At 32.3% G+C, this 23,827-nt stretch overlaps 2 pseudogenes; both read left to right on the top strand.

Moving 5' to 3' along the window:
* Positions 1 to 10,411: 10,411 nt before the first annotated feature.
* LOC145943246 (uncharacterized) lies at positions 10,412 to 11,688 on the top strand (annotated as a pseudogene).
* A 2,014-nt stretch (positions 11,689 to 13,702) lies between these two features.
* Positions 13,703 to 16,874, top strand: LOC145943245 (uncharacterized; annotated as a pseudogene).
* The last annotated feature ends 6,953 nt before the right edge of the window (positions 16,875 to 23,827 follow it).

The raw sequence follows: 23,827 nt of genomic DNA, 5'->3' as shown, positions 1-23,827 counted from the left end.
TTTGGAATATATATTTTGTTTTTTTCGTGGATTTAAGGCCTGTTTGCTTCCTGTGTTAAATTCAAATATTATTAATAATTTTTCTTTAAAGAAGTTCATGTTTACATAAAACAGAAATATTAATAATCGAAAGTAATTAGCATAATTTACCTTTGCAAAATTTATCTTTATCCTTCTTTTTCTGTATATTGTGTATTTTTTTTATTGTATTTTGTTTTTCTTTATTTTGTGTAATTTTCTTCGACTTTGTTTTCTGTTTCTTTTTTTTCCAAATTTCCTTTTTTTCCTTTTCTTCTATTGAAATATCAGTAGATACTTCACTAGATGCTTCATTTATATCGACAAATATCTGTGATATGTCTGATAAACAAATATACAATTAGTGGTAATACAATATATAATTAGTGGTAATAAAACTCTTAAATTAATGATAGTTAAACTCTTAATTAAAGTTGTAACAGTTGCTAACCTTGATTATTGAAAGAAAGATTATTGTTTTCACTATTCATAGTTATATTAGTTTCGTTAGAAGTTGTATCCGCGCCTTGAGCTTTTTCTAAAATCTTTGACATTTCTAATATATCAACTTTAGCAACGGGTTGCCTATAAATCTCCTTATGAATGTGTTCATGATGACTCATAAAGTTTGCTTTGTCCCTTGTCACTTGATTATCTGACAAGTTCAAATCCACACATTTTGTTGCAACATGCTTGCGTAAGGCAGTACCACGAAGCGTGGAAATATTTTTTGCTCCACATTCACTTGCAAAATCTCTCATTAATTTACAAGCTCGTAAATGTTTATAGTGTCTTTTATTAACACTAGGTAATCCAAACAAGAAAGGATTACTTCATGGCACTTTAGCATCCTTCCGAAATTGTAACAAGAGTTCAATACTTTTTAACATTTGCATCTAATAGCACTGGAACTGTTCTATTCAATTTTCTGCGAATAGTGAATCTAACATAGTTATGAGTTTTATCAGTTTGTTTGAAAGATTTACACATTGCATTTGTCCCACAGGCACACTGATAGTTTTTATAGTCATTAATTAAAATCCTTTCTGTTTCTCCGGCTCTGCGACGATTAAATACTTGAATGGCTATGAGGGTTACCTCAGCTAATGATTTCCAGGTTCCATATGAAAATTCTTTTGATAATGTTTTACTATTCTTATCCATCTTTTTTTTCAAATAATTACTTAGAATTTTAATATCACTTGTTCGAGGCAATACTATTTTTTTTGTCGTTTCATTTTTGTTTGAGATTCTATTACTACTTTATTTACAGTTCCACAAAAATCTACATCATAAATCTTCATAAAATCTTCAACTTGTTTCCGCTTTATTAAATCGTTGTCCATCATATATGTAACATCTAAGATTTTACCGATCTTTTTCATACAGGTGCCGAGAGTAAATGCATTAGTTGGATGTTTATACATATTTGTTTTGTAATCAAATTCTGCAACGTTATTGATTGTCTCAATGACTATTCGATAAAATTGTGGAGCATATGCAGCAGCTAAAGTATTAATATCGGGATTTCGATTTCTTAAAGCTAATACTAAACGATCTAGGAGACGTAGGTGAGCCCGTATATAGTTATTCTGATGTTCATGAACTTGGCTTTTGCACATATTATTTCCATCCAGAATAATTGCACGGTCATATCTTATAGCTTTTGTTATTTCATCTTCTTGTAAAACAGGCAATATTTCTACTCTCATTCGTCTGCTTGCTTCTGGATGATATCTGCCAAGAGCTCTTCGAGCATCTTGTAAAATTCTTCTAGAAGAATTCGAATTTGAATTCTCATTCTTATTATATTGTTGGACATGATGTCTTAAATTATTTCGTGCATAAAACCCATTACAGTAAGGGCAATTAACAAAATTCGTACCATTCTGTTTCGTTTTTTGAAACGATCTTCTAACAGTTATCAACCTACCGTGATTATACTCCTTTGTCGCGTTGAAAATAAAATTTCCTTCTTTTCTTATACTAGCTATTTTATGCAAACGTTCAGCACAACCTTTTGGTAAATTTAAGAAATCTTTCACTTGATCCTCATCACGGTGTTTATTTTCCAAATGACGCGCTATTTTACTTTGTAGAGTATGGCAAAATATACAAAAATTCTTTTTGTTGTTACCTTTAGGACCTTTTGACATTTCAGCAGTTAATTCAAAATCATTACATACACTATTTCCAGGAACATTAAATTTGAATTGCCTATATTCATCATTTTCGGATGCACTGCTTATTTCATTAGTATTATTTTTCATATTTGCCATTATTTCTGTATTATTAGATTCTGATAAACATTGAGTTTCATCAGATGGTTTGTATTCACTAATATTTTCAGTTATATTTGTTTCTAAACTCTCATTATTGCTATCGTCTAAAATAAAAACAAAAATATCAGTATCAAAAGTTAAAATATCTAGTATGTATATAAGTACAACTAAAAGATATTTCATTCTAAGCACATTAATTTCTAAAATAAATTAGTAATCATAATTTATGAGCATAAAGCAATATTGTTAGCTAACATTTAAAATCTTTATATTTAAGATTATTTATTTTTTACCACTTACTATAGCTTGATAAATTTGAAAATGATACAGACTTCTTGTTAGAATTTTTATTGAATTTCGAATATTTATTTCTTTCTGGAGATTTAAATATTACTTGTTCATCTTCTTTTTTATCAATTTTTGTTGGTGTTATTTTCAAGATGGTATATGGTGTATTGTATATAATGTTTTCAGTAATTATACATTTTGGCACTACTTCTTTTGAATTATTATTGCAATCATAATCATCAAAATGTGCGATGCTCTTTTCATGATGTATATCTTTAGGAGTAGAATGCAAAAGGCTCTTATCTGAGACGTTTTTTATTTTAATTAAATTTTCATCTGGATTTGTGATGTCAGTTAATTGTTGGAAACAATCTTCATCTGGTTGTTGAAAATTGCATGATTTTTTCTTTGATTCTACAGTCACGTCACTTTTTTGTAAATTACAGAGTACTGTTTCAACTTTATATATCTGTTCTGACTGTTCATCTATATTATTAGTTTTACTTAAAGAAACACTATTTTTTATATTATTACTGCAATCAGTCGAACGATATACATTTGATACACAATTTTTTCTTACTTTATTATTTTTTATGTCGTCCTTAATTTGATCTAAAAAATACAAATAATCATAAAAATAATTACATTATTTATATCAATATTTATACCAATTTAATATATAGAACATATTTTATTTCACCTTTAATTTCTGCTTGAATAATAGGAGAATCATTTTTAATTGTGTTTCGATTTTCTTTACCTAATACAGTTTCCATTGATATTAGCTTTTCTTTATTTATGTACATTGGTGAAACTTCATTTTCAGTATCAATAACTTTATTATTTATATGATTGTTATTTAAGTTCTTTTCAGTCAATTTATTATCTGCGTTGCAATGTGTTTGTTGATCAATATTAAGAAGTAACTCACATATTGTTTCTGATACTGTCAAGGATGTGCAAATAGATTCCTCATTTAAAAATGATATTAAACTCGAATCTATAATATTACTTATTTCGTTTATGATAGACGTATTAGCTTTATCGCATTCTGTTCTTTCGCTAACATTTAAAGTATTATCTGGTTCACAATTGCTACTTGTAATGGAAGTGTTTTTAGTCACATTTATATTATATATCTGAAAAAATAAAAAGTAAAAAGTTTAAATTAGTTAAGAACTCATAATTATTAGCTTTTCCTTTAATTAGGAAAGAATATATATATATATTTAAAAATATACATATATTGATATTATTCACAATTAAAAATATATATGTAACATTATTTACATTGGATCCCAGACAACACGCGTGTCTAAAACATATCTTAAAGACGTCTTTTTTAAGATGTCTTTAAGACTTTACAAAAAGACGTCTTAAAGACATTTTTAAGACATGTTTTTTAAAGATCTTTAAGACTTTACAAAAAGACGTCTTAAAGACATTTTGAAGACATGTTTTTTAGAGATCTTTAAGACCTTACAAAAAGATGTCTTAAAGACATCTTCAAGACTTATTTGAACAGACGCGACGTCTGAAAAATGTCTTTTATAAGACATTTTTTTGAATACATTTTGCATCGATATTGCAATTTATTGGTTAGAATATATGTATATCTATAACCAATAAATTCATATGTCAATGAGCATGATAAAAGCATTGACGATGTTGGTGATCTCATCATGTTGTCCTGTGTGCATATACCCAGTAAGCAAAATGTTAGCAGTATGTCGGCAGATTGACATCAACTGCGTCCGCATTGAGCTTGTGTTTTGTCAGCAGATTCTGCTGACATAACATGACAGCAGATTGGCGGCAGAAATCGAACAGATCTGCACAATACGTTTAATGGCAGATTGGCGGCAGAAACCGAGCAGATCTGTCAAACACAATCTGACAGCAAATTCGCGGCAGAAATCGAGCAGAACCTGCAATTTCTTGCAATTTGAACATAAATATATTAATAAAATTGAATATTTTTTAATAAATATAACAGATGCATAAGATGTTATCGATTAATTATAATTTTTTTTTCATAAATATGACATTTAATGTATAACATATATGTTATATCGTAGTTATATCTCATATAACAAATGTTCAATTTAATTAAATTTTAATAATAAAATAAATTGTAAAAATAAATTAATTTTTATAATTTAAGATATAATTATTTATATGAGAATTAAATTCTTGCTTTATGCTTTAAATGAATAGGAAATAAATCAATATTGGAAGTAAATGGATAATTTTCCATTTATCCTATTGATTCTAATCAGTTTAAAACTGATGAAAATATACTTTTAATCTTTTATTAATAGGCCACGACTTTTGCAGACTTTATATGTATTTTTAACAGAAATTTGATTGCGAGAAAATACATCGCATAGCGGTAAGCGAAGGAACTATTAAATAACTGCAAAATACAGATTCTGTTGTCAATTTGTCATCAGATTGTGCGCACGCAAACCTTGCTCGATTTCTGCCGCCAATCTGACATCAAACTGCATTGTGCAGATTCCCAGCAGATCCTGCTCGGTTTCTGCCGCCAATCTGCTATGATAATTTTATACAAATCCTACTTGGTTTCTGCTGCTGACTTGCTACCAAATTATGTCAGCAGGTTTTGTAACATTTCTGCCAACATTCTGCTATCATTATTTCATATAACAGATTTTGTATACAATCTGCAGTTTTTTTGCTAGCAAAAATATATAGCAGACGTTTGATAAAATCTGTTCAAACAGATTTGGCTGTCTGGGTATATATCTATATATTGTCGGTATGTATTTAATCGATTTTATAATAATTAAATGAGCTTCATTAAAAGAAATATTAATAAACGTAAAATTTTTAATATATATATATATATGTATATATTATTTAAAATATTCTCGAATAAAGGTTAACTTTTGATTTTAATATAAGACTAAATAATAATAATACATATATTTTTATATATTTATTTGAATTTATATTTATATATTATTTTACATTTAAAAGTGTCACGAGATTTTTCACATAATCGAAAAAATTCTTTATTATATTACTTTTTTTCATTCATATATTTTTTAATAAAGAAATTTTTTGTAGAGAGTTGAAACAACATTATTGATTGTATCAATATTTATTGATTTATTAGGCGATCCTTGGGATTTGATAGTGATGCGAGCAGTATTTTTTTCCTGCAGGACGTGCAGGACGTCGGACAACTATTGATGGATCTAGGCACTCAGGGCCAGGACAAGAAGAGCAGTTCTTTCATCGCGTGCTTCCTGGCGGCGCATGGCGCCGACCTGGAGTTAAAGAACAAGAGGGGCCAGAAACCTTTGGACCTTTGTCCGGATCCCAATCTCTGCAAAACCTTAATTACCTGCCTCAAGGACAAGGAGTCGTTATATTAATATCTGAGCGCGTGCGCTCCCTGATTTTTTAAATCTTTGGTTTCTTAATTTCTTAACCCGTTTTATAAACAAAAAATATTATTTAATATTATTAAATTATAATTTAATATTATTTAAAAATATTATTTCAATATTGTTAAGTATAATCGAGTCCTTCTTTTAAACTTTGCCTAATATAATAATCAATTACCGGCATTTAAATACGAGATAGAATTTTTTCTTTTGCAAAAAATGATACATAAAAGTAAAAGAGAATCACGAGAAAGTAATCACGAAAGATCAAACGCAAACTCGATATATTTTCTGCAAATTCGATCAAATTAGATGTTCCAAAAACAGTTTCTTGTACAATTATACATATATTTCATACACTTCTGTATAATGTTTACTACGCGACTTTTCTTTCTTCCAGACATGATATCGAAATCGTTACCCTATCGGCAGCGATCGACGAGTGCTTCGTGTGCTCTGACAGCAAACGGGAATGTTTAGCCCATGCTCTACTGAAAATAAAAAGACTCTGTCACCGATCGAATTGCGCGCTTGAATTTTCCGAGGTCGATTATACGATAGATGAATTATAGTATAATTTACGATTATCTGCGACATTTTTCGCGAGAGGAAAAACTGACTAATTTCTTAACAGTTATTTTTGACAACAAGATTATATCGAGCCGAATCGACAGAGCAATATTGGTTTAAAAAGACATGATCCAGTTGCAAAAAACTAAAAAATGTATGAAAACACTATATGTATATGCTAAATAATAATATAACCGACATAAAATTTATATTGATTATATTTATAGCATAAGTGCCTTTTATATCAACTTTATTAGTAATAATAAAATGTATTACAAATTTATAAAAATCAAATCTTTTATTAAAGATCCGAAACATTTTAGTTTTAGACTCTTGAAAATGTGAATCATTATTGATTCAATGATATTTTATTTTACAACTATTTTTTATCATGGAATATTGCTATATGTGCTAGTGAAGCAAATTAATTAACACCCCGTATATTATTAATCATAATATCTATATATTATGGACACATTATATATTATAATTTTTCTGAATAATAAATGAATATATACATATATGTATATATAAAGTAATATTCACACATGTGTTGCTATGGTAATAAATAAACTGTCGAACTTTCTTTTCACCTGTGCGTCCATCATAGTGTGCTCCACATTTTCGTCGCTCACGATAAAATATATATTAATAATTATAATATTCATTGAATATAACAAAGAAGCAGTTCAAATATAAAGACAAAGGTATGTATATATTCATATACTCAATATTATTCATATTTATTCATTAACATATTGAATTGTAAATTACACATATGTATGTGTGTTGCATGGCTACCCACATAGAAAAAACTATTTGAGACGAATCAGATATTTCTCATTCTACATCTGCATATCAGACTTTTTAAAAAATCTTTAAATAGCTTTCCTATAAAATCAATATTTTTTATTTAAGACAATACAAAAAACAATACAAAATACAATACAAAAATTTTACATATAGTTTGTTATTGATAATATATATATTATGTAATGACTCTTTACAATTTTGTATACAAGATTTTTTATATAACGCGTTTACAAGTTAATTCAAAGTGCACAAGTTACGTGTTTCACCATGTATATGGATTTTTTTTAATAATTATAAAAAATTCTAATTTTCTTACTTTTATATTCTAACATTTCAGGTTGTTTGGATTTCTTCACACTTATCTATTAAAAAAACGGAGACTCTTCAGATTCAATATATCTTTTAAGTGTGCTTTATATCTCGTCTGTTTCAAGAAACAAAAAGGTACATATATATATACCTTCTGCTCAAAAAGTATCCGGAATTTGTAAATAAAACATTAAATGGTTAATTATTCTTCTATATTTATTTTGTCTCCTTCAAAATAATCTCCATTCTGAGCTACACACATACACCAGCGGTTAACCTATTCTTGAAAACACTTTTCATATGCCGATTTTGGGATGGCCTTCAGCTCCCTCTGCGAATTCTTTTTCACTGCCTCTACCGTCTCAAAACGTTTACCACGAAGCGGCAATTTGAGTTTTGGGAAGAGAAAAAAATCACACGGGGCCAAATCTGGAAAATACGGTGCTTGTTCGATGATATGGACCGAGTGTTTGGTCAAATAATTGCGTACAAGCTGCGATGTGTGCGACGGCGCGTTATCATGATGCAAAATCCACGAGTTGTCTTTCCACAAATCTGGCCGTTTGCGACGAATATTCTCTCTCAAACGCTGCAAGATCAGCAGCTATCTCTCTTTCACTTACACGACGATTTTCGAGCACCAATTTCTTTACTTTTTCTACGTTTTCGTCGATAGTTGACGTGGATGGCCGTCCAGAACGAGGCAAATCTTGAACTTCAGTACGGCCCTCTTTAAACGATTTGTACCACTCATATGCCTGTGTTTTTGACATACACGATTCCCCGTAGGCTTTTTGTAGCATTTTAAGCGTATTGGAACAAGAAAATTCGTTGGAAACACAAAATTTGATGCAAATTCGTTGCTCAACTGAATTCGACATTTTAAAATTCGCAGACAGTATTAATTATCGATCCACTCAAACACTGCAGTAAACAAACTTATCGACAGATTGATTTGAACATTGACATACAAGCCGTCAAAAGTGCTACCAATCTGAGAAAAAAACATCTTCGAGATATCTCAAGCGCACGCCATTTAAATTACAAATTCCGGATACTTTTTGAGCAGAAGGTATATATATATATATATATATATATTTATATCTATATACATAATATCTATATATGCCAAAATTATCTATATATGAAAGCCTGTTTTTTCGAATAGCAATAATAATCGCAAAGAAATATTTTTACATTTGACGTGTCACCTCTATTTTGTGGAAATATATTTATAATAGTTACGTTGAGTTAAATTATAATATTATGAAAAATAATTTTTTTATTATTTATTAATCAATCTGGAATAATTGGTCATTTATTATCGGAATTTTCTAAGTTGAACATATACATATAATTTAAAATTAAATTTTCACAAATTATATTTTTATGAAATTATTGAAATTATTATAATTTTTTTTACAAACGGCATATTTTTCATTGTTATAAAATAATGGATTGTTTTGTTCAAATAATTTGAAATTGTTAGTTAATTTGCAATGTATCCGAAGCAGATTTTGTTATGATAATTAATACATATATATGCACATATGTATATATTATATTTATATATACTCCAATTACGGAAATTAATATATTTTATTGGAAAAACTCTATTGCACTTCTAAAAAATGATATGCCAAACATCTATATATGCCAAAAAAATATATATCTATATTATATAAAAGCCTGTTTTTCAGATAGTATATATTAATAATCGCAGAGAAATATTTTTGCATTTGACGTCGCCTATTTTGTACAAATATTTATAGATAATATAATTACGTTGAGTTAAATTATAATATAATATAATAAAAAATTATTTTTTTTATTATTTATAATCAATCTCAAATAATTGGTCATTTATATCGGAATTTTTTTAAGTTAAACATATAATTTAAAATTAAATCTTCACGAATTATATTATTATAAAATTATTGAAATTATTATAATTTTTTTTACAAACAGCATATTTTTCATTATTACAAAATAATGGATTGTTTTATTCAAATAATTTGAAATTGCTAGTTAATTTGTAATGTGTCCAAAACAGATTTTGTCATCATAATTAATACATATACAGGGTGGTTCACGTAACGATCGCCACGATTTTTGAGACATTTCCGCCAATTTAAAAAAAAAGTTCATAAAGTGAAAATTAATCTGCTTTACGCAAGCTATAACATGCAATAAAAAAATTTAAAAAAAATTTTTTTTATACAAAAATTAATGTTATTTTTTAAATGGAACCACCATATTTTTTTATATAAATCGATTCCTCATAATATTCTGCATAAAAAATTATAAGGGTAGGATGGTCAAAAAGTGAATAATTTACAAGATATTTTATACTTTAATTTCACATAATCTTACATAAACTATGAAATATCTCGTAAAGTATTCACTTTCCGGTGATCTTACTTTAATATTTTTATGCACAAAATAATGAGAAATCGATTGGTGTAAAGAAAACACATAGTTGTTTGTAAGAAAAAATATGTTGCCGCTAGTTGTAAATTACATATTTTTTGTTTGTGTGTTTAAACACATTTAAACATGTTTACCCGGGATAAAATCTTAAAATGGCCCATGTATAATTATATATAAATATATATAGATATTATATAATTATATTATTCTATATAAATATATATAATTTATATTTAAATATGTATAAATATATACAGGGTGTCATTTTAATCAATACACGCAAATATGCAAGAAAGCGATAGTATCTCATTATTGGAATTAGATACAATAAGTCCTATTAAATTTAATTCCTATGAATTTTTGCACAAAAATACCGAAACAAAAAGTCCATCAATAATCTGTCCACTATATCCAAGGAAGAGACTGAAACAATCTCGACTTGCATTTTATCCAATCAAGAATAATGAAAAAAAGGTGTGTAAAGAATGGTACTGTCCTCAAGTGTAGACAAACATAAGGCAGCTAATACATTGCACACTGTAGAACAAATTTTTATTCAAGATGTTTCTACAGCAAATGCTACTGTTACTGAAAATAATGCTTCAACACTAGTGAACAACACTAGTGAAATTTCCAAAGATGTGATAGAAGTCAGTCCTACGCAAAGAAGTGTTACGTCAGAAGTCAAACAGTCTTTAAAACTCAAGAGGAAATATCCTGTAAAACATATAGATTTTGGATTATGTCCTTCGCCTAAACATATTTTTACGCAAATGGATGATAAATCTTTAATGAATACTGCAGTTAATACATTGAAAGGTAAAATTAACATAAAGTTGTCTTTTACCAATAAAAATGCATAACAAGATTGATATTAAAATAAAAAAATCGATTAAAACTAAAAAAAAGATGAATTATTAATAAATAAAGTAAAAAAAGATAAAGTACTTATATTTAAAATATAAAAGACTTTGCCTGCGAAGACAAACTTTTTATCTGCCTGCAGAGCAAGCTGCAAATATAAATGACATGGATCATTTCAATTTGGATGACACAGAAAACAAGCCACCTGAAAAAAATTTGGATAAGTTTAATGTGTAAATGTCACTTCACAATTGTGGTAATGTTAGTTGCTTTTATATATCTAATGAAAATATTTACAGACGGTCAAAAAGAAAGAACATTTCAAATAAGCAGCTTAACATGCGATGTAAAGCTGACAGAGCAAAGTTAAACGGCTGGGATTGCTGGGAATGCAGAGAAGTAATACAATAATATAAGATATAAATAAATAAATATAAATATTTTCCTATAAAAGAATAATTCATGATATTTGATTATTAGTATTATAATAATTTGTCTTTGTCAAGAGAAGAATTACAAAAACGGAAGAATCAAAGCTCGCGACATCGACACAAATATGAGCGACCAAATACACCAGAAGGTTTATAATATTTTATTTTATTATCACTTTTTATGTTATGTATGATAAATATAATATTTTTAAAGGTTTTTGGGATCCCAAGAGTTTCCCGAGACATGTACTGATTAACAGAGAATAAAAGCTGAAATGTTTCGTCACTCAAATTTGATTCTCAAGGCTTCATTGTGACTCGTGGTGCAGAAACATTATCGTAATATGAGGTTGTTTTCACTGGGTAATTAGAGATAAAGATAAGCTATAAAGATAGTTTAGCTATTTAATAAGAAGTTTAAATATTTAAATATCTCGTAAACTATTCAGTTTTTGATCATCCTATCTTTAACTTTTTATGCCAAATATTGCAAGGAATCGATTTATATAAAAAAATTGTAGTGGTTTCAATTAAATAAATAAAGTTGACCTTTAAATAACCCTCTAGACTTTGATTTAATATCAAATAAAGATCACCATTAGATGACCCCCTCAACACCAAATAATTTTATTTAATTATAAAATTTATAAGATTGCCATTTATTTTCGTTAAAAACTTTCCAGGTAGCAAAATTAGTCATTTTGACGTAATTTGATGTTAAATCGACGTCAAAATGACTAATTTTGCTATCTGGGTTGTTTTAAGAAAAATAATTAATAATACTTTAATAATACTTAATTAATAATACATAAATATTACACTCCTCACAATAATTAAGGGATCAAAAAAATTGTCTAAAAAATAGGCAATTTTTAAATAGTTATAACTTTGTTTTAATTATTATTTTTAAAAAATTAGAATTTAAATTTTAAAACAGGATTTCAAAACTTGAAATCTCTACTTTCGAAAGGTTATAGCTGTTTTTCATTTTCTTTAATTCTGGTATTTGTTACATACAGAAAACGATGAACTTAACAAAATGGAAAATTTTCTTCTCACTTTGTAGACGTGTCGCATGCACAAAAAAATTTGAAAAAAATTTTTATTTTTTCGCGTTAAAGCTTGAAGTTTATCCTGCAAAATTGTTTTTTAAAATTTAAAACTCGATTTTTCCTTATCAAGTTTTATCGAGAATTGAAGAGAAAATGGTCATTTTCACTTTGATCGTTCATAATGGGTGCTTTCCTGCAACGACACAGTGCGACGCAAAGTATCATTCTATCTTTGTTGTTCACTCATACTGAAAGAAGATAGAATGATACTCTGTGTCGCACTGTGTCGTTGCTGGAAAGCATCCAATAACTCCGTTAAAAACCATCGTACAACAATTTTAAAACTGGATTCTTAAAACTGAATCTTTGCTCTATAGTATGATATAGTGGCCGAATTGTTTTTTAACTTGTGAACTTTTTACAAATAGGTGAAAATAACGAAAAAAATTCGCGTTTTCTTTTTTTTTTGTTTATACTTTTTTTAACGGAGTTATGAACGATCAAAATAAAAATGACTATTTTCTCTTCAATTCTCAATAAATTGATAAGGAAAAATCGAAATTTAAATTAAAAAAATCGATTTTACAGGGCAAACTTCAGGCTTTAACGCGAAAAAGTAAAAAAATGTTTTTCAAATTTTTTTGTGCATGCGACACGTCTATAAAGTGAGAAGAAAATTTTTCATTTTGTTAAGTTCGTCGTTTTCTGTATGTAAAGAATACCAGAAATAAAGAAAAACAGCTATGACCTTTCGAAAGTAGAGATTTCAAGCTTTGAAACCCTTTTTTAAAATAAAAATTTTTATTTTTTAGAACAAAGTTACAGCTATTTAAAATTTGCCTATTTTTTAGACAATTTGTTTTTATCCCTTAATTATTGTGAGGAGTGTGTATATAAATAATTCAAAAAATTTTTTAATACAGTATTTTTTATTAGGATATATAATAATATTTAATTAAATAACAGGTTTGTAAGAAGAATCAAAGAACACAATGCCAAAAATTAAAAAATTTAAAGAGTTATCAAAAAGACAACAAAATCGTCGTTTATTATTGGCTACACAAAATGACAATATTTTTGTTAAGCTTCCAAAGAGGCTTCTCAATAACAATCAAGATTCTTCTCTCAATAACAAGCAAGATTCTTCTCTCAATAACAAGCAAGATTCTTCTCTCAATAACAAGCAAGATTCTTCTTATGCAGAATCCTCTCCCAAAAATTGCAGTACAATGCAATTGTCCCCTGAAATAAATATACAAAATATACAATCAGATGATATTGATTTAGATAATATAGAAGATAATATAGAAGATTCTAATTTATTATATAATAATAGAGACGAACCAAAAGCCACTTTACAGGACCAATTACATATGTGAGCTACAAAATATAATATCACTCAAAAATCTTTCACAGCCTTATTGTGTATTTTGCGGAAAGAAGGTCACAATGATTTGCCCAGTGATGCTCGAACATTGTTAGGCACACCCAAAAATGCAATTATTCAAGAGTGTGGAGGTGGTCATTACTTTTATTATGGTCTGGAAAAGGCATTAAAAGAAAAATTAGAATATTATAAAAATATTAATAATGATATAATAGAAATTAATATTAATATCAACGGATTACCTCTTGCTAAAAGTTCCCACAGTCAATTGTGGCCTATACTTGACCAAATCTATAATATTCATGTCACGGATCCCTTTTTAATTGCTGCTTTTCATGGTTATAAAAAACCTACACATGCACAAGATTTGCTAGAAGAATTCTGTAATGAGTATCGCATCCTCCATGAAGAAGGCTTTTTATTCAACAATAAAAATTGTGTTAGAATCAGAGCAATTATTTGTGATGCTCCTGCCAAATCCTATGTAACTGGCTCAAAAGGGCACAATGCATATTTTGGCTGTGGCAAATGTTTTTGCGAGGGTGATTATATTAATCACAAAATAGTTTTTTTGGATGAAAATGCTCCGCTGAGGACGAACAGCAATTTCCGCACTCGAGAAAATGAAGAGCATCACATTTGTATTTCGCCTTTCAAAAACTTGCCTATAGACATGATAAACAATTTTCCATCAGATTACATGCATCTAATTTGTTTAGGAGTGATGAAAAAGATGTTAAATCTATGGGTTAAAGGCCATCAAATATCACGATTACGTACAGCACATATACAAGAATTATCAAGAGATATAATAGGATTACACGAATATATACCCATTGAATTTGCACGTCGTTCACGGGGTATTAATGAATTAGACCGTTGGAAGGCCACAGAATATAGAATATTTCTTTTATATTTAGGATCTATTATTTTGAACAAATATCTAAATGCGGATTATTTTCAACATTTTTGCGTTTAACATACGGCTATACGGATTTTATGTCACCCAGAAGATTGTTTCCGGAATAATTTGTATGCAAATGAATTATTGCTTTATTTTGTCAAGATGTTCAAAATATTATACGGCAAAGATAATTTAGTTTATAATATACACAATTTAATACATCTCTCTCAAGATGTAAAAAGATGTGGATCGCTTGATACATTCAGTGCGTTTCCATTTGAAAATCATCTAAAAAAGTTAAAACAAATGTTACGAAAGGCAGAAAAACCGTTATCTCAGTTACATAATCGAATTAATGAAAATGCAAGATTTGCAAATAAGGATCAAAATATTTCAGTAAATGCATCATTACTTTCAAAACCAAACAGAAAGAACTTACCATTAGGATGTGTAAATTCGCACAAGCAGATCAAATTTAAAAATTTTATATTAACAACAAAATCCGCAAATAATTGCTGCTATTTGAAGAATGGATCCATTTTTTGTATCGAATATATTGATTTCAAAAATAAATGCCCCGTTATCGTTGGAAAAAAATTTATCAATTTTAGACCCATACCAGGATATCCATGTAATTCCCAAGATATGGAAATATATATAACAAACAAAGGCATATATATAGCAAACAAAATGCATTTAGAAATAATTTCTGTAAAAGAAATAGCTAAAAAAGCTTTTAAAATATTATTCAACAATGATTATAGTAGTGATACTAGACGGGTTCTAACCCATGGGGCAATGAGGGGGGGTGAGGGGCGAGGGGAACCAACGGCGCGGGGGAATGACGTCACGCGGGGAGGGGGAATGACGTCACGCGGGAGGCGTCCACGATGTACCGCGAGGGGGTCGCGGGGAGGGGGAAGCGTCCCCGATTTTAGGGTCCGCGAGGGGTCCGCGGGGAGGGGGAGGCGTCCGCGAGGTTAGGGGCCGCGAGGGGGCCGCGGGGAGGGGGAAGCGTCTGCGATTTAGGTGACGGGTCCGCGAGGGGTCCGCGGGGAGGGGGAGGCGTCCGCGAGGTTAGGGTCCGCGAGGGGTTCGCGGGAGGGGGAAGCGTCCGCGATTTAGGTGACGGGTCCGCGAGGGGTCCGCGGGGAGAGGGAGGCGTCCGCGAAAGACCGAATGAAGCTTTGTATGTGAGGGGTCCGCGGGGAGAGAGGAACGCGAAGGAGAGCACGAGGCGAACGTGAGAGAGAGATGTCGCGAGAGAGACGTTCGCGGAAGAGAGATAGCGGTAGCGAGATGATGCGACGATGGAGAGCGCGAGAGCTGATGCAGCGAAGGAGAGCGCGAGGCGCACGCGAGAGAGACGACGCAAGCGAGGCGTATATGCAAGAGCGAGAGAGAGATGTTGCGAGATGATGCGGCGATGGAGAGCGCGAGAGCTGATGCAGCGAAGGAGAGCGCGAGAGGCGGACGCGAGAGAGACTTTTTTTATAATATTTATAGTAATTTTAATCAATAAGATTTTAATAGGAGGAAAGGAGAGAGGACCTATTCTAAAATAAACTATATTTTTAATATTTAAAATAATTTTTATTTATAACTGTGTGTGTATTTTACAAAATGTTTGTGTGTGTGTGTGTGTAAATTTAAAAAATTTAAAATATATAATATAAAATAAAATGTAATATAAAATATAAATTAATATAAAATCTAAAATATAATGCAATAATATAAAAATATAATATTTACGACAGCAACACATGGTTGAGCAATGTCTGTCTGAACGAGAGTGTCTGGATATGTTGAGGCGGCCGAATGTTAGATGCTGCGCGAAGCGGAGGCGACGGCTGGGCGGGGACTCCTGCATAACAGAAATTTGTTATTAATTAATTTAATAATTTATAATTAAAAAGAAATACTTACTAGTTCCAATTTTCCACCACAGGTTCTGGTGGATATGGCTCTAGGCCAAACAGTTCCCGAAGAGCATACATGTTCTCCCATAGCCCATTGTTATTGGCATCCATTTCCCGCGCCTCTGCAGTTTCGCACCACATTTCTGCAAACATTTGTCGATGTTCCCACTTCAGCATTCTCGTTCAGTTAAACCTTGTTCCACCATGTGTTGCGGCCGTAAATTTTGCACAATGTTATAGATCATCTGAAAAATATGAATATTTAATATACATCTAAACATATTGCAACATTCTGTACAATAGTTTTAAATAAATTGTACAACTTACTATTTCGGGGAGCGTACGGCGCAGAAAACCTCCAATCATTTCTTTTTTTTTTTTTTTTTCACTCTTTTTTACTATAATTAACAGCACAAACGCTAAAAACTTTATGACGAACATCGCGGAGACAGACCCGCTCTCGGTAGGAAAAGTAGGAGATAAAATATAATGTTACATAGGATAAAATATAAAGTTACTTTTGATAAAAAGACAAAAGTTAGCATAAAAATTAAAGTCAACGTCTGTTCATAAAACGAATTATAATATGCAAACCACCTTCGAACCACCTTCGAACCTCGATCGAACATCAATCAACCACCTTCGAACCACCTTCGAACCTCGATCGAACATCAATCAACCTCGATCGAACATCAATCGAACCACGTACATACATCGATCAACCACCTTCGAACCACTTTCGAACCATGTTCGTACCTCGATCGAACATCAATCAACCACATTCAAACCTCAATCGACTACATTTAAAAAATTATAACATAAGAATGCTGTCACATGCTGAAATTAATACGAGCACGTGTGGACATATAATACTTGTATGCGTATGAGGAAAATGAGCGAACAAAGATAATATTATTTCAATATTAATTTATTCAAAAAAAGGGTGTGGCGAATCATTGCGATGATTTGACCACCAATTAAATATTTTAAATACATTTTCTAAAGCGCAATTTTTTACATGTTTATAGCAACGTAGGCTATAGGTAGTATCTAAGTTGTTTAATGTAGGAATATCTTCATAGTTTGCATCCAAGGTCTCAATAATGAAACCGTTTCTCGCATCGTCCATTATATCGGTCAACCATTCTCGCTTTTCATGGCCTTTTACGTACACAAGAGAGGATGACTCTTCTTCTTCTTGTATCATACCAGCGATAGCTGTTGTAATCAAACGCTGAGCCATGCAGTATGGAACGCTTCCATCTTCCCATTGCAATCCATGATGATTTCGAGTCAACCATGAAGCTTGACGCCTCTCCGATTTTATGAGCACACCCCATGGTACGGGGCATGCGAAAAAATAATGTGAAACAATGAATCCTCTTCTCAGAATCACCGCTTCCTTCACGATAAATCGTTTATTGAGAATAAATCCTTGCAGATCCACAAACGTCGGTACAACCATTTTGTTGCAAGAATGTTGGACGACTGATGTCGATTGTTAAAATCATTTATATTACATCGGAGGAGGGGATAATTGCTGATTATGTAATTTTACGAACTACGTTGGACAACGGACAATATTCGACAACACGATCATGCAAGATGAGACAATAGGCTGTAGTATTTGCCGGTACATCTTCCTTACATTCAAACTCTATTCTCACGTCCACGGTAGAAATTTTGACAGAATCATTTTGTCGCGAACAATCAGTAACTGCGAGAGGACCGCAATGTAGAAATTTCGCGATAGTTAGTACATTCTCAATATCACACACGTAATAAGATTTGCGAAAACGAGAGTACATATCAAACAAGAGGGCGAATCTATTTTTTTCAAAATCTAAATTTAAATCATCGTAGGGATAAGATTCCGAGTTTAGATAGAGCTTTATGTTGGTTAATTTACAATGATCGAATACAGTACATCTTTTGTCATAATTTTTTTTCTACCAGTCTGCAGTGCAAAGATCACATATCGCGGCTTTTCCAGCTGAGAAGCAGTTTTCACAGTCCATGAATGCTTGGTTTTACTATGTAGCAGAGGAAATTCGTATAGATCCCAAGCGCGAAAACTCATGTTTAAGAATTGCCCGCTTTCCAATGCTCGTAGCAAGGACAGTTTATTGACCTCATTCAATAGTACATGAGGCATACGCCATTGTATCTTGAGTAATTCAATAGCAGCTTCAGCAGGTCCATACAGACAATTGTTGTCGTTGCGCGAACGTATAAAAATTAATTCATGGTGAGCATTAATCATAACACGCTTGTAATCTTCGCAAAATCCCAATAGCATGTTGAGCGGCACGCAAAAGTTGAACATACAAATTTCATTACATGACCCATTATGTGTCATATCCCATCCAGCATTCTTCAAGATTTTACTTCTCTCGGTTGTTAAAGAAATATAATTTTTTATCGTTGAAGTCATTCCAACGTTTCTGTTGCGATCAATCTCCACACTATTGAGTTCATATCGAATTTCATCAAACATGAACGCAACACAATTATTTGTTAATATCATCGTTTCATTTGCATCTATTTTAGATGTCATCAACTTTCCCTCGACATACAAAAAGCTTTCGCACGGCAACGTGTACAAATATTGGTGGTGTATAGGTATCTCGTCGCTATGTCCAAGCGATGTGTTAGCATATGGATTGTATGTATGTGTCTCAACCTTGACGATACGATCATCAAAGACTGGTTCACCACCAATATTCAAAATATCAATCATCTTTTCGTACGATGAATCCCAATGATTTTAAAAATTCGCGATTCAATGCGCTGAGTTTCTTTCTAGTGTAACGAGATCTCTGATTATTGTCGCTCACTACCGCAGCTGCTGTCGCAAAAGTATTGTCCCTCGTAATGTCCCTCATAAAATTATTATCTCTCACGTGCTCCGTATCATTTAGCACGAGCATCTAACGCTAATTTTGTCGACGCCGTACGTGCAATCTTACAGTAACTTCTTCTCCTCGAAAATCCAACAATCGTCCTTCTTGATCAACAATGCGTATCGTTAGATCAGTAATGCTCCGTACGACGATCGGGAGATAAATGATCTGTGCAGGCGTTTCCGATATCTTATATCCTGGCGGCACGCTGGGTGAAAATTCATGTATCGTGTGTACGCGCTTGTCATTACTGTACGCACCAGTGGTGACGCTACATTCTATACGGATAATATTCACGCTAATAATATTTATAGGTAAATCCGAATCATGCCATTTGTGAGGTTGCAATATACGATTAGAGAATCCCAACAACGATCCTATATTGTATGGTTTATTAAAGTTTATTCTATAGATGCATTTGATTTCGCTCTTTAGAGTATTATGATTGGCGCGAAGCGCTATTTCATCTTCATTCTGTTCTTTATTGGAAGGATATTGTGAAATTGCACGTCTCAGATACTCATCTATAGCTTGTATTTCGTATGATCCTTCGGGTATTGTAATTTCCTTGTCATCGTTATCAAAGTAAAATTTATTATTCTTAGAATTTACATTCGGAATCGTATGATAAGTTTCAAAATCTGTTAAACCGAGCTCATAATCACCATTCGATAAATCTATAGCTGGAAAGTAGCTTACAGCGAGAACGCTACTTTTGCCAGTCAACGTTAGTGTTAGCGACATGTCAAACTGAATTGTGATGATGGATTGACAGGCTTTATATCAACCGTTTGAAGAAATCGTAAACACAATTGTCCACAATTATTCTGATTATAATTTTGATAGGATGTGTGATTGTATTCTATTTTCGTAACATTTAAATATTGCACCAATTCTTTGGGTGGTCGTAGATTACCAAAACTATCGAAATATATTGATCGATTTCCCCTCTTTACATATGCTACCCAATGAGTACCGAAACCATCAACGTCGTCCAAATTGACGATACCGCTCTCATTTTGTCGCACACCGTTTATCGGTAAATTATTGCGCATGAAAACACCTCTAAAGAATGGTATATGCATACGTCTTGCCAGTTGTTCTAATTGTACATTAGTTGTTACACCCACAGGCATTTTTAGCGTTTTTTTTTGACGTTTTTTTTTTTCTTAGTTGAGAATCCCTGTCCACGCTTGTATGGAGCGAGGTAAACTCCACGACCTTCCATAGCGCGATTATGACGTTGTATTTCTTCAAGCTGACGTTGCGCAGCCTTGCTATCATTCACAGCCTTTGCGACTCCCGCTGCTCCACCGGCCAACGAACCGAGAACTCCCAACAATGGTAAAATTGGCAAGATACCACCACGCTTCGCCACAGGCAGTATTCGTTTCTTCTTCTTTTTCAAAGATTTTTGCACATTCATCCCCATACCGAATTTTGTCTTTGCTTTCATAGCTGCCCAAACAGTCGTAGCGGCTGCTCTTTCACCAAGAGTCGAATCTCTCGCAGTAATACGTTTTCGCGCTTTCGCAGCGAGTATATTATCAGCAACGTGTCGTTCTCTGAGGGCGTTGCTTTGAGAATATGCAATGTCGTGCTCGCGACACGCGGCATCCAATGGATTAATACCTCGATCACCTCTAGCCAATCGCTTTTCCAAATGAGTCCCCGGACCGCAAAACTGATAGCCGGGAATATGTAATTCGATCGAAAGCGCGTTTATCGCGCGATTAAAGAGACCACTACCTATTTTCGTTGACATTCGCTGCAATCCTTTATCATCGACGCTGGACCGTCGATGTGCGTTTGCTGCCACGGTCGATTGTAATGTTTGAAATATCGACGACAGGTCTGAATCTCTGGATCCGCCTTTATGTGTTCCGGAAGCTTGTCCCACACGTAGTGGATGTGATTTTCATATCGCAATAAAAATGCTTTTGGCACAAATTGCAGCTGTTCGGCGCTTAAACCGTGAATATCGGAAGCATTTGTTAGCAGAACAAACATTTTTTCGATACTGAGTGATTCATGGTTCCGCGCAGCTATAAATAGGCTCTCCATGACTCATTCATTCATTCGAGAGAAAACATGCGGTTCGTTCAGCAATCGACGATAATCAAAGTTACAAATTTCGACGATAAAACACGGTTGATGTCGGATAAAGAAATACGCAGACATGGAAACATACTGCCGAATACTATACGCGGAATCATTTGCGGTCCTTCGAATTGTGGTAAAACTAACGCGTTGATTAGTTTGATAGAAAGCCCGCACGGCGTTTGCTTCGAGAACGTGTACGTATACTCGAAATCGCTTCAACAACCGAAATATCGATATTTGGAAAATTTGCTATCACCGATAGAAGAAATTGGTTATTTTACATTCTCTAATAATAGCGATGTCATTCCACCGAGTGAGGCGCTTCCGAATTCCATTTTTATCTTTGATGACGTGGCATGTGACAAGCAAGATACGATAAGAGAGTACTTTGCAATGGGGCGACACTCGAGCGTCGACTGTTTCTATCTTTGTCAAACGTATGCCAAGATACCCAAGCATCTTGTACGTGATAATGCAAACTTATTAATTTTATTTAAACAAGATGGGACAAACTTGAAACATGTGTACAACGATCACGTAAATACAGATATGTCTTACAATAATTTTCGCGCATTTTGTCAGAAATGTTGGCAACATAAATATGGATTCGCAGCGATTGACAAGGACAGTCCGCTGACTAATGGACGATACAGAAAAGGATTTAATGAATTTGCAATACCGCAAAGCACTTAGTCGCTTTCGATGCATTGATCGAGCACCGTCTAAATTGCAACATGATGAATAACGATCGTGAAAAGATTGTGATGGAGATTGCGAAAACGAGCGATTCAATCCGTAAAAAATATCGTTTCTTGAAAACTGGTAAAATGGAGGAGGACGATGCATTGGAGAGGCATTTTAAACCAATCTCTGAACCTCTGAAACAGCTTGTTGAAAATACAGTCGGTGTTGAGTCTGGTGAAGAAAAGATTGAACCATTGAGTATGCTCGGAGAGAAAAAAGAGTTTAAAACAAAGCGATCAAATATATCATTGAGCGGTATAACTTCTACTCCAAAGCGAATCAAAAGCAGACGAATGCAACAATTATTGGATGCAACTACTTCTACTCCGATACAAGATGTACAGCCAAGGCAATTATTGCATGATAAGACATCTATCGAGGAAATTTTCGAGACTTCACCTGAATCGCTTGTGTGACATCAATTCAACATTCATTACAAACATCCGATGGTCAAAATTCATTGCGAAATCACCTGGGTCCACTTGCTCAAAAATATGTGGCAGCTATATTGAGTCAAGATAAAAATTCCAAGATGGATTACGTATACGGTGTTAAATTTATCGACAAAGGAATGACGCTCGGTAATAAAAATTTCGATGTGGATAAAAATGATAATATAATTATCGATGGATCAAAATACGTTGAAACAGCAGGTCTTTACGAGTTGGTTTTCAAGAGAATTCCCGACGATGAAATATATACTGCGAATGACTTGCAAAACTATAAAAGTATATTAATAAGAACAAATGCTCACAGACGAAATGGTAATGTGAATCAGCCTGTATTAGGTAACAAGGGATACAAATATAAATATATAATCGCACCATTATTCTCTGATAAAAAATCTGGACAAGGTATACCGCGTGCTATGATCTTAAACAATAATAAGATTGATTACGTGCATTGGAATGATCCCAACGAGTTGGTAGATCGTCTGCGATTGCTCGAAGCTTCACATCAAGCCGGCAACAGCGCCCACAGCAATGAAATATTATCGATTATCGAGGAACTTTACGAAGCTGGTATTATTATAAAATAAGTTATACATCCACGATACGAGTCAGTCTGTCAATATTAGTGGTATCGTGGAGGTATAACTTATTTTATAATAATACCAGCTTCGTAAAGTTCCTCGATAATCGATAATATTTCATTGCTGTGGGCGTTGTTGCCGGCTTGATGTGAAGCTTCGAGCAATCGCAGACGATCTACCAAATCTTTGGGATCATTCCAATGCACGTAATCAATCTTATTCTGTTTGATCATAGCACGCGGTATACCTTTTCCAGATTTTTTATCAGAGAATAATGGTGCGATTATATATTTATATTTGTATCCCTTGTTACCTAATACAGGCTGATTCACATTAGTACTCTGCGTTGATACCACTGCTT

The sequence above is a fragment of the Prenolepis imparis genome, unplaced genomic scaffold, assembly GCF_030444845.1.
Source record: "Prenolepis imparis isolate NDT839.2.m4 unplaced genomic scaffold, iyPreImpa1.0 SCAF_11, whole genome shotgun sequence".
NCBI lineage: Eukaryota > Metazoa > Arthropoda > Insecta > Hymenoptera > Formicidae > Prenolepis > Prenolepis imparis.
The sequence above is the reverse complement of the archived record's forward strand: the minus strand, read 5'-3'. Positions and strand labels throughout refer to the sequence as shown.